The sequence below is a fragment of the Giraffa tippelskirchi genome, chromosome 3, assembly GCF_054371585.1.
Source record: "Giraffa tippelskirchi isolate mGirTip1 chromosome 3, T2T-mGirTip1v1.2.pri, whole genome shotgun sequence".
Lineage (NCBI taxonomy): Eukaryota > Metazoa > Chordata > Mammalia > Artiodactyla > Giraffidae > Giraffa > Giraffa tippelskirchi.
The window spans coordinates 78,932,617-78,945,325 of NC_137277.1; the positions used below are offsets into that span (position 1 = coordinate 78,932,617).

The following is a 12,709-nucleotide window of genomic DNA, read 5'->3' on the forward strand; positions in this document are numbered from 1 at the left end:
CTTGCAATGAAGGAGATGCAGGTTCAATCTCTGGGTCAGGAAGATCCCCTGGAGGAGGGCATGGCAACTCACTCCAGTATTCTTGCCTGGAGAATCCTATGGACAGAGGAGTCTGGTAGGCTACAGTCCGTAGGACTGCAAAGTCAGACATGGCTGAAATGACTAAGCACACAAAGAAACATTCCTTGAGAGAGTCAAATTGTTTCTTTCTTCCATACTTCTGCCATCTATCTATAACTTTCTCCTTATATCCATTAATGAAGCTACATCTCCTAGCAGTGCAACACAGACAGAATAAAGAGCACAGGCTGTAACAGAGTGCAACCTGAGATTTCCCTGTAATAGGACTGAGACAGGAAACATTACAGGAATCTTCAGTGTTAACAAGTGACTAAAATTTTCTTCTAGCACACTGTTCAGGAATAAAGTCACCTATTCATGTTACAAAAAATAGGTAGGTAATCAAATAAAAATAACTCTTTCCCTATGTCAAAGGAGTAGTTAAAAAAAAAAAGATTTTATAAAATAGAAATTTCACTAGTAACTGCGTAGATCAACTTTTGCTGTAATATGTAGTCAAAGAATCAGAATCTGGCAGCACAGAGATATACAATAAAGAGGATCAAAACAAATGAACATATCTTGTCCAGTGGCATATTGGGCTTGCCTAGATCTCTTTCAATTCAAGAAAGATTTCATAGGATGAAACAAGGAAATGAACCCATGCAAGTAACGTTCCAACTGAGAGAAACACTCAGGAACTTTCAATGTTGGAGAGCCTAGGATGATGATGGGTTTGCAGCTGGAGTCTTGAGAGAAATCCACGGATCCCTGAGGAAAAAGCTGACATGGCCTCAAGAGTATACCTAGATTTCCTCATCCTTGAATAATAGAGGAAGGGACTTTCCCAGCGATAAAGTGATCAAGACTCTGAGCTTCCAATGCAGAGGACACATGCTTGATCCTGGTTGGAAAACAGACCCCACATGCTATGTGGTGCAGCCAAATAAATCATTTCGGTTCAATTCAGTCACTCTTTGTGTCCGACTCTTTGTGACCCCATGGATTGCAGCACGCCAGGCCCCCCTGTCCATCACCAATTCCCGGAGTTTACTCAAGCTCATGTCCATTGAGTCGGTGATGCCATCCAACCATCTCATCCTCTGTCATCCCCTTCTCCTCCCACCTGCCAAATAAATAAGTAAATACAAAAAAAAAAAAAAATCTTAAGAAAAATAAATAAATAGAGGAAGATACAGACAATGGAGCCAAGTAAATCCAGAAAACCAAGGGTCTTCCCCCAGATTTTTGTTTGGCTTCAATCAGCAAAAGAGTAATCAACAATGATCATTGTAATTCAAGATGATGGACAGAAACTGAGTGAGTGAATACATTGCTAAGCCACTGAATCAATATAGTATCAACCCAACTTCTAAACTATCAATCAAAATAAAATAATTTTTAATATATTCTCTTTATTTTCAACTACCTTAAAATCCATTATGTTACTTGTCATAAGAAGCTTTTTAATTGATATGAGAAGACTAATAGGACAGAAAATTGTGATGGGCAGTGAATCTTAAAATTCACATTGCTAAATCCAAATAAACAATGCAAGATTATGGGAATGTGTCATATGTGTGAAAAATTTAAGTTTATTAAAACACAAAAGATACACTACAACGGAAATCCTAATATTCACTTGGTACTAAAATTTCTCTACTAGAATTTGGAGCAAGGTGGGGCAAGGCCAGAGCAAAAGTTTTCAAAGATTTCACCTAGGAAGTAGAAGCAAACCTTAGACAAAAATGACCAATAAGAAGTATAGTAATAATCACCATCACGGTGTTGTAATGTGCTCTCTTCGTCTCTCTCCTTCCATCTACAACTATTAAAACAGAACTTTTATGATTTAACAAAGGATGCTCTATCCAACACAGTAGGATGCTGGAAAGAGCCACTCATTTATAGATCTGAAAATGAGTGGACTGGAACATAAACAGAAGGCAGAACCAGGGAAACAGTGAAGGTGGTGCCTGAAATCTCAGCTCTCTGGCCATGGCAGCTAAGTCTGCATCCCAGAGAACCTCATAGTAGCAGGGGAGACTGTGCACACAACTCTGCCTTCCCACCAGCAGAGGCACCCACAACCACAGGGAACTGGGCAGCAGAGGCAGCAGGGCCCACAGCCTCTTCCTCCAGCTGCAGCAGTACCCACAACTGTGGTCCCCCATCCCTAGCAGCAATCACAGTGCCCACAAACTCAATAATCCTGGAGGCAGTGGAGGCACCTGTGTCCCCAGCTGATGGCATACACTACTCCTATGTTCACCACAGCAGTGGTGCCCATGACCCAGGTGACCTGGACATGGCAGAGGCACCTGCCATCCTGGTGCTCCCAACAGTGGCCCCAGTAACTCCCAAAGCACACATAGCTATGGCACAGGTACCAGCCACACTTCTGGCAGAGACAGTAAAGGGTAGAAAATGCCCATTCTCAAATACAACCAGAGGCAACTCAGGTTTAAAAAAAAAAAAAAAAAACTTGAGGTATTCCGCCTACTGAAAAATAAAATAAAGGCCTCTAATTGCCAATAAATTGAATTGTTTGAATAAAAATTTTTGGTTTTCTTTAAATTTTTATTTTATATTGGAGTATAGCCAATTAATAATGCTACAACAGTTTCAAGTGGACATCAAAGGGACTCAATCATACACATACACATACTCACTCTCCTCCAACCTCCCCTCCAACCAAGGCTGCCACATAACACTGAGCAGAGTTCCCTGTGCTATATGGTAGGACCTAGTTGATAACTCATTTTAAATACAACAGTGTACATGTTGATCCAAACTACCTGACTATCCTTTCCCACATCCTTCCCCCTTGGCAACCAAAACTTTTAAAACTTACCTAAATAAGAGAGACATTTGCTACTTCAAATATACTGGCTGAAGAACAATGCACCAAGCACCATGAAAAACCATGAGGACATGATATTACAAAAAAAAAAGGGGGACAGTTCTTCAGAAACCAAACTTAAATTCACAGAATTCTGCAATCTAACTGAGATAGAGAATTTCAAATAGCTGCCAACAAGCTGCAAGAAAACTCAGGCAGTTCAATGAGCTCAGGAATAAATTAATGAACAGATGGAATACTTTACCAGAAAGATTGAACTGAGAAGGAACTAAACAGAAATTCTGGTGCTAAAGAACTCAATAAATGAGATGAAGAGTTCAATAGAAAACATTGGAAACAGAGCAGACCATATGGGATAAAGAATTAATGAGCTCAGAGATAGAAATCTAGAAACAATTCAGGTAGAAAAGGAGAGAGAACATTTTTTTTTTAATGAAGAAATTCTATGAGAACTATCTGACTCCATCAGGAAAGGCAACATAAGGGCAATGGGTGTCCCTAAAGGAGAAGAGAGGGAGGAGGGAGCAGAGGGTTTATATAAAGAAATAATAGCTGAGAACTTCCTGAATCTGAAGAAGAAACTGGATATAGTCTCTTGAACCTAAGAGAAGTCCATGAACCTAAGAGAATAATTATCTCCATGCAAAAAGACCTTCTCTAAGACATTAGACCACCTGACCTGCCTCTTGAGAAACCTATATGCAGGTCAGGAAGCAACAGTTAGAACGGGACATGGAACAACAGACTGGTTCCAAATAGGAAAAGGAGTATGTCAAGGCTGTATATTGTCACCCTGCTTATTTATCTTATATGAAGAGTACATCATGAAAAATGCTGGGCTGGAGGAAGCACAGTCTGGAATCAAGATTGCTGGGAGAAATATCAATAACCTCAGATATGGAGATGACACCACCCTTATGGCAGAAAGTGAAGAAGAACTAAAGAGTCTCTTGATGAAAGGGAAACAGGAGAGTGAAAAAGTTGGCTTAAAACTCAACATTCAGAAAACTAAGATCATGGCATCTGGTCCCATCACTTCATGGCAAATAGATGGGGAAACAGTGGAAACAGTGGCTGACTTTATTTTGGGGGGCTCCAAAATCACTGTAGATGGTGATTGTAGCCATTAAATTAAAAGACGCTTACTCCTTGGAAGGAACGTTATGACCAACCTAGACAGCATATTAAAAAGCAGAGACATTACTTTGTCAACAAAGGTCCGTCTAGTCAAGGCTATGGTTTTTCCAGTGGTCATGTATGGATGTGAGAGTTGGAGTATAAAGAAAGCTGAGTGCCGAACAATTGATGCTTTTGTACTGTAGTGCTAGAGAAGACTCTTGAGAGTCCGTTGGACTACAAGGAGATCCAATGAGTCCATCCTAAATGAGATCAGTCCTGGGTGTTCATTGGAAGGACTGATGTTGAAGCTGAAACTCCAATATTTTAGCCACCTGATGCAAAGAGCTGACTCATTTGAAAAGACCCTGATGCTGGGAAAGATTGAGGGCAGGAAGACAAGGGGACGACAGAGGATGAGATGGTTGGATGGCATCACCGACTCAATGTACATGAGTTTGGGTAAATTCCGGGAGTTGGTGATGGACAGGGAGGCCTGGCGTGCTGCGGTTCATGGGGTCGCAAAGAGTTGGACACGACTGAGGGACTGAACTGAACTGAAGACACTATAATAAAACTGTCAAAACTCAATGATGAAGAATAAATTTTAAAGGCAAGCAGGGAAAAAAGATAGTAACCTACAAAGGAACCCCCATCAGGCTATTCAGCAGACTTCTCAGCAAAAAATTCTATAGGTCAGAAACAAGTGAAATAATATACACAAAATATTAAAAGATAAAAAAACTGTCAGCTAAGACTACTCTATCCAGCAAAGTTGTTTTTCAAATATAAATGAAAAATAAATGCATCCCCAGACAAAGGCTGAGGAAGTTTATCATCATTACACAAGCTTTGCAAGAAATGTTTTAAGGATCTCTTTTACCTTAAACAAAAAGGCAACAGTACACAAAACTTTAAGATGATAAATAGAATCAGAAAGTAGTTTCAACTTCATATCAGAATAGGAGGTTAAACATGTAGTTATAGCATAAAGGTTAAAGGGGAAAAAAGAAGCAACTTGGTGACTAACTCACAACATAAAAATGGATAATTTGAGATGACAAAAACATAAGAGGAAAAGAGGAAAAGATGGGATCTGTATAAGTAAAGATAAGATTCCATCAGCAGAAAAAGGACTACCGTGCTATCTACATTTTATACAAACCTTATATTAACCACAAATTATTAATCTAGAATAGAGACACAAAACTTAAGAGAAAATTGAGAAAAACATTATCAAAAACCAAATTAAAACAGCAGACAGAAACACAAGAAAAGAAAAATAACAGAGATATGGAGCAACCAGAAAACAAAACAGCAGTATTTGGTCCTTGTCTGTCCATAAACATCCTGGATGTCAATGGATTAAAATCACAAATCAAAAAAAGACTGAATGGCTGAGTATATTTAACAAACAAGGCCCAACTATAGGCTGACTCCAGGAGACTCATTTAAGCTCTAAAGACAAACTCATTCCATCCTAAAATTAAGGAAAGAAAGATGATTCTCCAAGCATATGGCAGCCAAACAAAAGTAGGGGTAACCATACTCATATCATACAAAACAGATTTCAAGCCAAAAAAGATAGCAAGAAACAAAGGTAGACACCACATAATGATAAAAAATGGACAATCCATCAAGAAGACATAATAATTATTATACATACACCTAATGTAGAGGCACCAAAATATGTAAAGCAATTATTAATAGACATAAAGGAGAAATTGAAAGCAACAAAATAATTGTAGAGGACTTTAACATCCCACTTACCTCAATGGATAATTATCCAGACAGAAAGTCAACAAGGAAATATGAGCCCTAACTGAAACATTAGACCAGATGAACTCAATAGATTTATATAGAATATTCTATCCAAGTGCAGAATATACATGCTTCTCAAGTGCACATAAAATACTTTCAATGATGGGCCATATGTTGAAACAAAAAACAAGTCTCAATAAATTTAAGACAAATCATACTGAGCATTTTTTATGACCACAGTAATATGAAACTAGATATCAACTAGAAGAAGCTAGAAAAAATACAAATATATAGAGACTAAACAATGTGCTACTAAGCAACTCTTAGATCAACAACAAGAAAAATCAAAGAACAAATAAAAAATACCCAAAGAAGATTAAAATAAGACATGCCAAAATCTATAGGATGTAGCAAAAGTGGTGCTAAAAAGGAAGTTTACAGGAACATACTCCCTTAAGAAACAAGAAAAATCTCAGTCTAACCTTACACTTAAAGGAACCAGAAAAATAAAATGAACAAAACCCCAAGTCAGTAGGAGAGAAATAATAAAAATCATGTCAGAAATAAAGACTACAGAGACAATAGAAAAGATTGGTGAAATTAAGAGCTGCATTCTTAGAAAGATAAAATTAACACACCTTTAGCAAGACTCACTAAGAAAAAAAGAGAAAAGACCCAGATAAAATCAGAATTGAAATAGGAGAAATTACAATAGATACCAAAGAAATACAAATGATCCTAACAAAATAGCCAGTTCAGTTCAGTTCAGTCGCTCAGTCCTGTCCGACTCTGCAACCCCGTGAATCACAGCACGCCAGGCCTCCCTGTCCATCACCAACTCCTGGAGTTTACCCAGACTCATGTCCATTGAGTCGGTGATGCCATCCAGCCATCTCATCCTCTGTCATCCCCTTCTCCTCCTGCCCCTAATTCTTCCCAGAATCAGGGTCTTTTCCAGTGAGTCAACTCTTCGCATGAGGTGGCCCAAGTATTGGAGTTTCAGCTTCAACATCAGTCCTTCCAATGAACACCAAAATATTATGAATAGTTAAATACCAACAAATTGGACAACACAGAAGAAATGGATATATTTGTAGAATCATATAACCTTACAAGAATGAATCATGAAGAAACAGAAAATCTGAATACTGTTCACTAGTAAGGTGATTTTGGAGAAAGAAATGGCAAACCACTCCAGTACTCTTGCCTGGAAAATCCTATGGACAGAGGAGCCTGGTAGGCTACAGTCCATGGGGTCGCGAAGAGTCAGACACGACTGAACAACTTCATTTTCCCTTTTCACTTTCATGCATTGGAGAAGGAAATGGCAACCCACTCCAGTGTTCTTGCCTGGAGAATCCTGGGGATGGAAGAGCCTGGTGGGCTGCCGTCTATTTGGTTGCACAGAGTCGGACATGACTGAAGTGACTTAGCAGCAGTAAGGTGATTAAAATGGTCCTTAAAAACAACAACACAAAAAAATTCCAGGACCAGACAGCTTCACAGCTGAATTCTACTAAATAACTTATGCTTCTCAAACTCTTCCAAACATTTTATAGGAGGGAATGCTTCCTAATTCATTCAATGAAGTCATCATTACGCAGATAACAAAGCCAGACCAAGACAACTAAAAGAAAATTACAGGCCAACATCTCTGCTGAACTAGAACTAGATGCAAAAATTGTCAACAAAATCAGGCAAACTTAATCCAACAACATTAAAAGGATCACATACCACACTCAGGTGAGACTGATTCTATCTAGGGATGCAAGGATGATTCAACATTCACAAATCAGTGTGATATACCACATTAACAAAATGAAGAATAAAAATCATATGATCATCTCAACAGATGCAGAAAAAGAATTTGATAAGATTGAATACCCATTTATGACTTTTAAAAACTCGATAAAATATGTATAGAAGGAACACACTTTAAAGGCTGTATATGACAAAACCAGTTAACATCAAATTCAATGGTGAAAAACTCAAAGCTATCCATCTAAGGTCAGAAACAAGACAAAGGTGTCAATTCTTGCCATTCTTATTCAACATAATATCACAGTCTTAGCCAGAAGAATTAGAAAAGAGAAAGGTAATAAAAGGCATCCAAATTGAAAACAAAATCAAACTGTCACTGTTTGTCAACAAAAATTTTATATGTAGAAAACCCTAAAGAGTCCATCAAAAACTATTAGAAATATTCACTGAATACAGTAAATTTCAGAGCAACTTTAAAGTTGCACGTGTCAACAGAAAAAAATTTATTACATTTCTATGCACTAACAATGAACTCACAAAAAGAGAATTCAAGAAAAACAACCATGTTTACATTTACAACAGAAAAAATAAAATACCTAGGGGTAAATTGAACCAAGGAGATGAAAGGCTTGTACACTGAAAATGATAAGATGTTGAAAGAAATTGAAGACACAGAAAAATGGAAAGAATTTCTATAATAATGGAATGGATGAATCAATATTGTTTAATGTTCATGTTACCTAAAACAATCTACAGATTCAATGCAATCTCTATCAAAATCCCAATGATATTTTTTCACAAAAATAAAACTAAAAATTATAAAATTTCTGTGGAATCACACACAAAAAAAACCCTGAATAGCCACAGCTATTAATAGATGCTGAGAAGTTATTTGATAATATTCAGCAGACACACCTACTAAAAATCTAAATAGGAAAACTGAAAGTCACTCAGTTGTATCTGACTCTTTGCAACCCCAGGAACTATACAGTCCATGGAATTCTCCAGGCCAGGATACTGGAGTGGGTAGCCTTTCCCTTCTCCAGGGGTTCTTCCCAACCCAAGGATCGAACCCAGGTCTCCCACATTGCAGGTGAGTTCTTTACCAGCTAAGCCACAAGGGAAGCCCAAGAATACTGGAGTGGGTAGCCCATTCCTTTTCCAGCAGATCTTTCCAACCCAAGAATCGAACCAGAATCTCCTGCATTACAGGTGGATTCTTTACCAACTGAGCTATCAGGGAAGTTCTTAAATAGGAAAAAAATCAATTTAAATATAAATAAATATACTCAAAGTTCAATAGCAAATATCACACAGAGTTAAAACACTAAAATGATGATTTATGGTTTAGAACTCAGGTGTTCAATACTGTCATTATTTTTTATTCTTATTTTGGATGTTCCAGAAAATTTGATTTTAAAAATGAAATAACTCCTATTTTAAAAGGGATAAAACAGTCATTTGCTTATAATGCATCTGTATACTTGGAATACTGAAGAGATTCTAACTTAAAAATTACTAAATTTTACAGAAGAGATTTATAATGTGAATGGGTAAAAAATATACAAGATCAACAGTTTTAACTTAGTATATGAATCTACATCAAGAAATATAAATGGAAAATAAAAAAAAAAAAAACAATAGTAATGAAATAGAACTGAACCTCCCAGGGGCCAAAAAACACATGAAAAACTATAGAATTTAATTGACACTACACACCTTTAAGAATGTATGTCTACATACTCTTTTAAATTCCACTTTTAAAAACAAATAGCAACAATGAAACAACAGCAACAATGAAAAAAAAAAAAAAACCCTAACAATGTCATACCCTGGCCAGGACATGGAGCCACTGGAACTGACAGACTCCTGGTAGGATTCAAAATAGTACAACCACTTTGGAGAAACAGTGTGCTGGTGTTCTTTAGACTGAACATAACTTATCACACAACACAGCAATCTCATTTTTATTTACACGAGAGAAATGAAGACATATGTTTCCACACTAAAAAGTGAAAGTGAAGTCGCTCAGGTGTTAATGATGCTTTGCTACCCCGTGGACTGTAGTCTACCAGGCTCCTCCGTCCATGGGATTCTCCAGGCAAGAATACTGGAGTGGGTTGCCATTTCCTTCTCCATCCACACTAAAACCTATATCCACAATAAAACCTTATGCAAATATGTAGGGGCTTCCCCAGTGGCTCAGATGGTGAAGAATCTGCCTGCAATGTGGGAGACCCAGATTCAATCCCTGGGTCAAGGAAGATCCCCTGGAGAAGGGAATGGCTACCCACTCCAGTATTCTTGCCTGGAGAATTTCATGGATAGAGAAGCCTGGAGGGCTACAACAGTCCATAGGGTCACAAAGAGTCAAGCAGCTTTATTAACAATCACTACAAATGTCTATTACCTGGTAAATGGAAAAACTGTGACTATTCAATAGAATATTCACTTCATGATGAAATTCAATAGAATATTCACTCTAACTACTAATACTTTCAACAATTTATATACATTTTATATGTATTATGCTAAATGAAAGAAAGCTGACACCAAAGGCCACATTCTATAGTCTTTCACTTATGTAATATTCTGGAAAAGACAAAATTAACTGAAGAAGAGCTCAATAGTTGCCGAGGTTGGAGGTAGGGAGACACAGTTAACAAGGGGCACAAAGAGGTGATAAAATGTCTTGACCTGATTATAATGGTGGATATATAACTATATATATCTAATTCATCAAACAGCACATTTCAAAAAGAGGAGGTTTATTGAATATGAATTATACAATCAAAAAATCTAACTTAAAAAAATTAATTGAAAGCCTTAAACAAGGTGTGAATAAATGGGAAAAAACAATGTTCTTAGATAATGGCTTAAAAGCAGAAAATATTAATCATCTTTAAAAGTATCATGTAAACTGATATGATTCCAATTAGAATACCCAAAGTATGGTTCTAGAATTGAATAAAATGATCTTGAACTTTGTATGGAAAAATTAGTGTTCAAGGATAACTAAGAAAAAAGGAATGAGAGATAAGTAAGGAGACTCATACTAGATAGCAAAACATACTATAAAACCACTATGATCATATTAATATAATATTAGCATATGAATAAACAGACTAGAGTACAATAAAGGATATAAAAACAGATTCTAGTATAATTTATTATATGATATTTAAAAAGAAACAGAGTTTTTAACTGCTGAACAGAAAGCATTCATCTAAGTAGGAGAACACAATATTGAACCCCTACCTATCTCATACCATAAACAACAACAAATTACAGGAAGATAGAAGACCCAAATATCTTTTAAAGTTACAAATTCTTTTTTAAAAATTTAAGGGTGGAAACTTTTCTTAACAAGACAGAAAAACTCTAAATCTATAAACAAGAAAGGAGGCATATTTTGAAAAAATAATAAATGGTTTATATGGGAAAAATACTAAAAATATTTCAGTGCACATATGTACAATGAAATAAAATACAAAGAGCTCTTTAAAATTCACAATAAAAACAACTCAATGGAAAAATGAACAAAGGATATAAGTAGTTCACTAATGAGCAAATCTAAATGACAAAAACAAAATGAAAAAAAGTTTAAACTTTTAAATTCAGAAAATATAGGTTAATATAACAATGAAATCACTGTATTTATTAGACTGTCAAAAATGAAAACAAGTGACATATGTATGTTGCTGTTTAGGATGCTATTTAGTTATGATCAGACATTGCTGGTAGAAATGTAAATTATTGCAATCTTTTTGGAAAACAGTAACACAATATCTGCTTTTTTTCTCTTAGCAATCCTGCTCCTGGGAATACATCACCAGTACAGAATGTTCCTTGTACAATTTCTTATAAAGGCAAAAATGTTAGAAGCAAAATTAATACTCATTCATAAAGAGAAATGTCCAAGTAATACTCATCATGAAATATTATACAACAATTAGAATGGAATGAATTATTAATAGTTTTATACCAGTTGACATGATAACATTTCCATAACGTACTACTAAGTGAAGAAAAAGCCATTTAATATGATGATTGGATAGATATAAATAAAATCCTATATGTCTATATGTCTATAAAATCCTATATGTTTATAGAGGAAAATGTAAGATAAAAGCAAGGTTATTAGATATCCAATAGATTTGGAAGGAGGTAGGAAAGTAGTGCAGAAAACATAGAAAAAGAAAGGGTGAGACCACTCAAAAAGAAAAACTGTACTGATTTAAGTTGATATATAAGAAAATTATCTTTTATGTACAATTACAGGTATAAATAAATATATATGATTCTATGGATGCATGAATTAATAATTTGAAAAACCAAAATTAGATCTACATCTGATATATGGGGACATCAAATGATAATTTTATGCAGAGAAAAACAAAATTTTGAGTGTATGGGTACTTATTTTTGTACCTTTTTGAATAACAAAGAGAAGGATATAGAATGATGATACCGAGCTGTGAATCTTAACCCCAGAGGCTTGGAAATGGGTGACAGAAAGGTGCGTACAGTAAGGTGGGTATAATAAACCAGTTTGTGATAATAACCTTTCCTTTATTCATCCTCAGTATTTGTTACAAAAAGTATATATACCTATTGTTAATTTAAAGAACATCAAATAAAGGGAAATATATTGCAATGAAGGAAGAAAATAAAATTACTATTTAAGGTTAATGCTTTCAGAGTAGTTGGGGGGAGTAACACAGATCTAGGGAAATGATTTACTGTGAGTCCCTGGAGAAACTTTCATTTATAAACATGTATTTTTATCCAAATCAAGCACTAATCATTTACTTTGGTAGAGCCTATAGACTAGCATTTCTGAAAATGTAGGTTTTTAAGTGACCTCCTTTAGAATTACTGGGGGAACCTATAAAGAGGAATATGCCTAAACTCCATTTCATATTTTCTGAATTAGCATCTCTAGTATGAGACAGGAATCTACATTTTTAATTGCTCTCCCTCCCCAAGATGATTCTTAGGCAAAAAATAAGCTGAGAAACATAGCTTTAAACCAGTGATTCCAAGAGTTTACAGATAACGCGTGCCTGCTAAGTTGCTTCAATCATGTCTGACTCTTTGCTACTCTAAGGATGGTAGCTGGGGCTTCCCCAGTAGCTTAAAGTTATA

At 35.9% G+C, this 12,709-nt stretch overlaps 1 long non-coding RNA gene across 2 annotated transcripts in view; it reads right to left on the reverse strand.

The window, feature by feature from the left end:
• Nucleotides 1–12,709, reverse strand: part of LOC145541865 (uncharacterized) — a 542,540-nt gene that overhangs the window by 325,024 nt on the left and 204,807 nt on the right. The gene's annotated exons all lie outside the window — the stretch shown is intronic.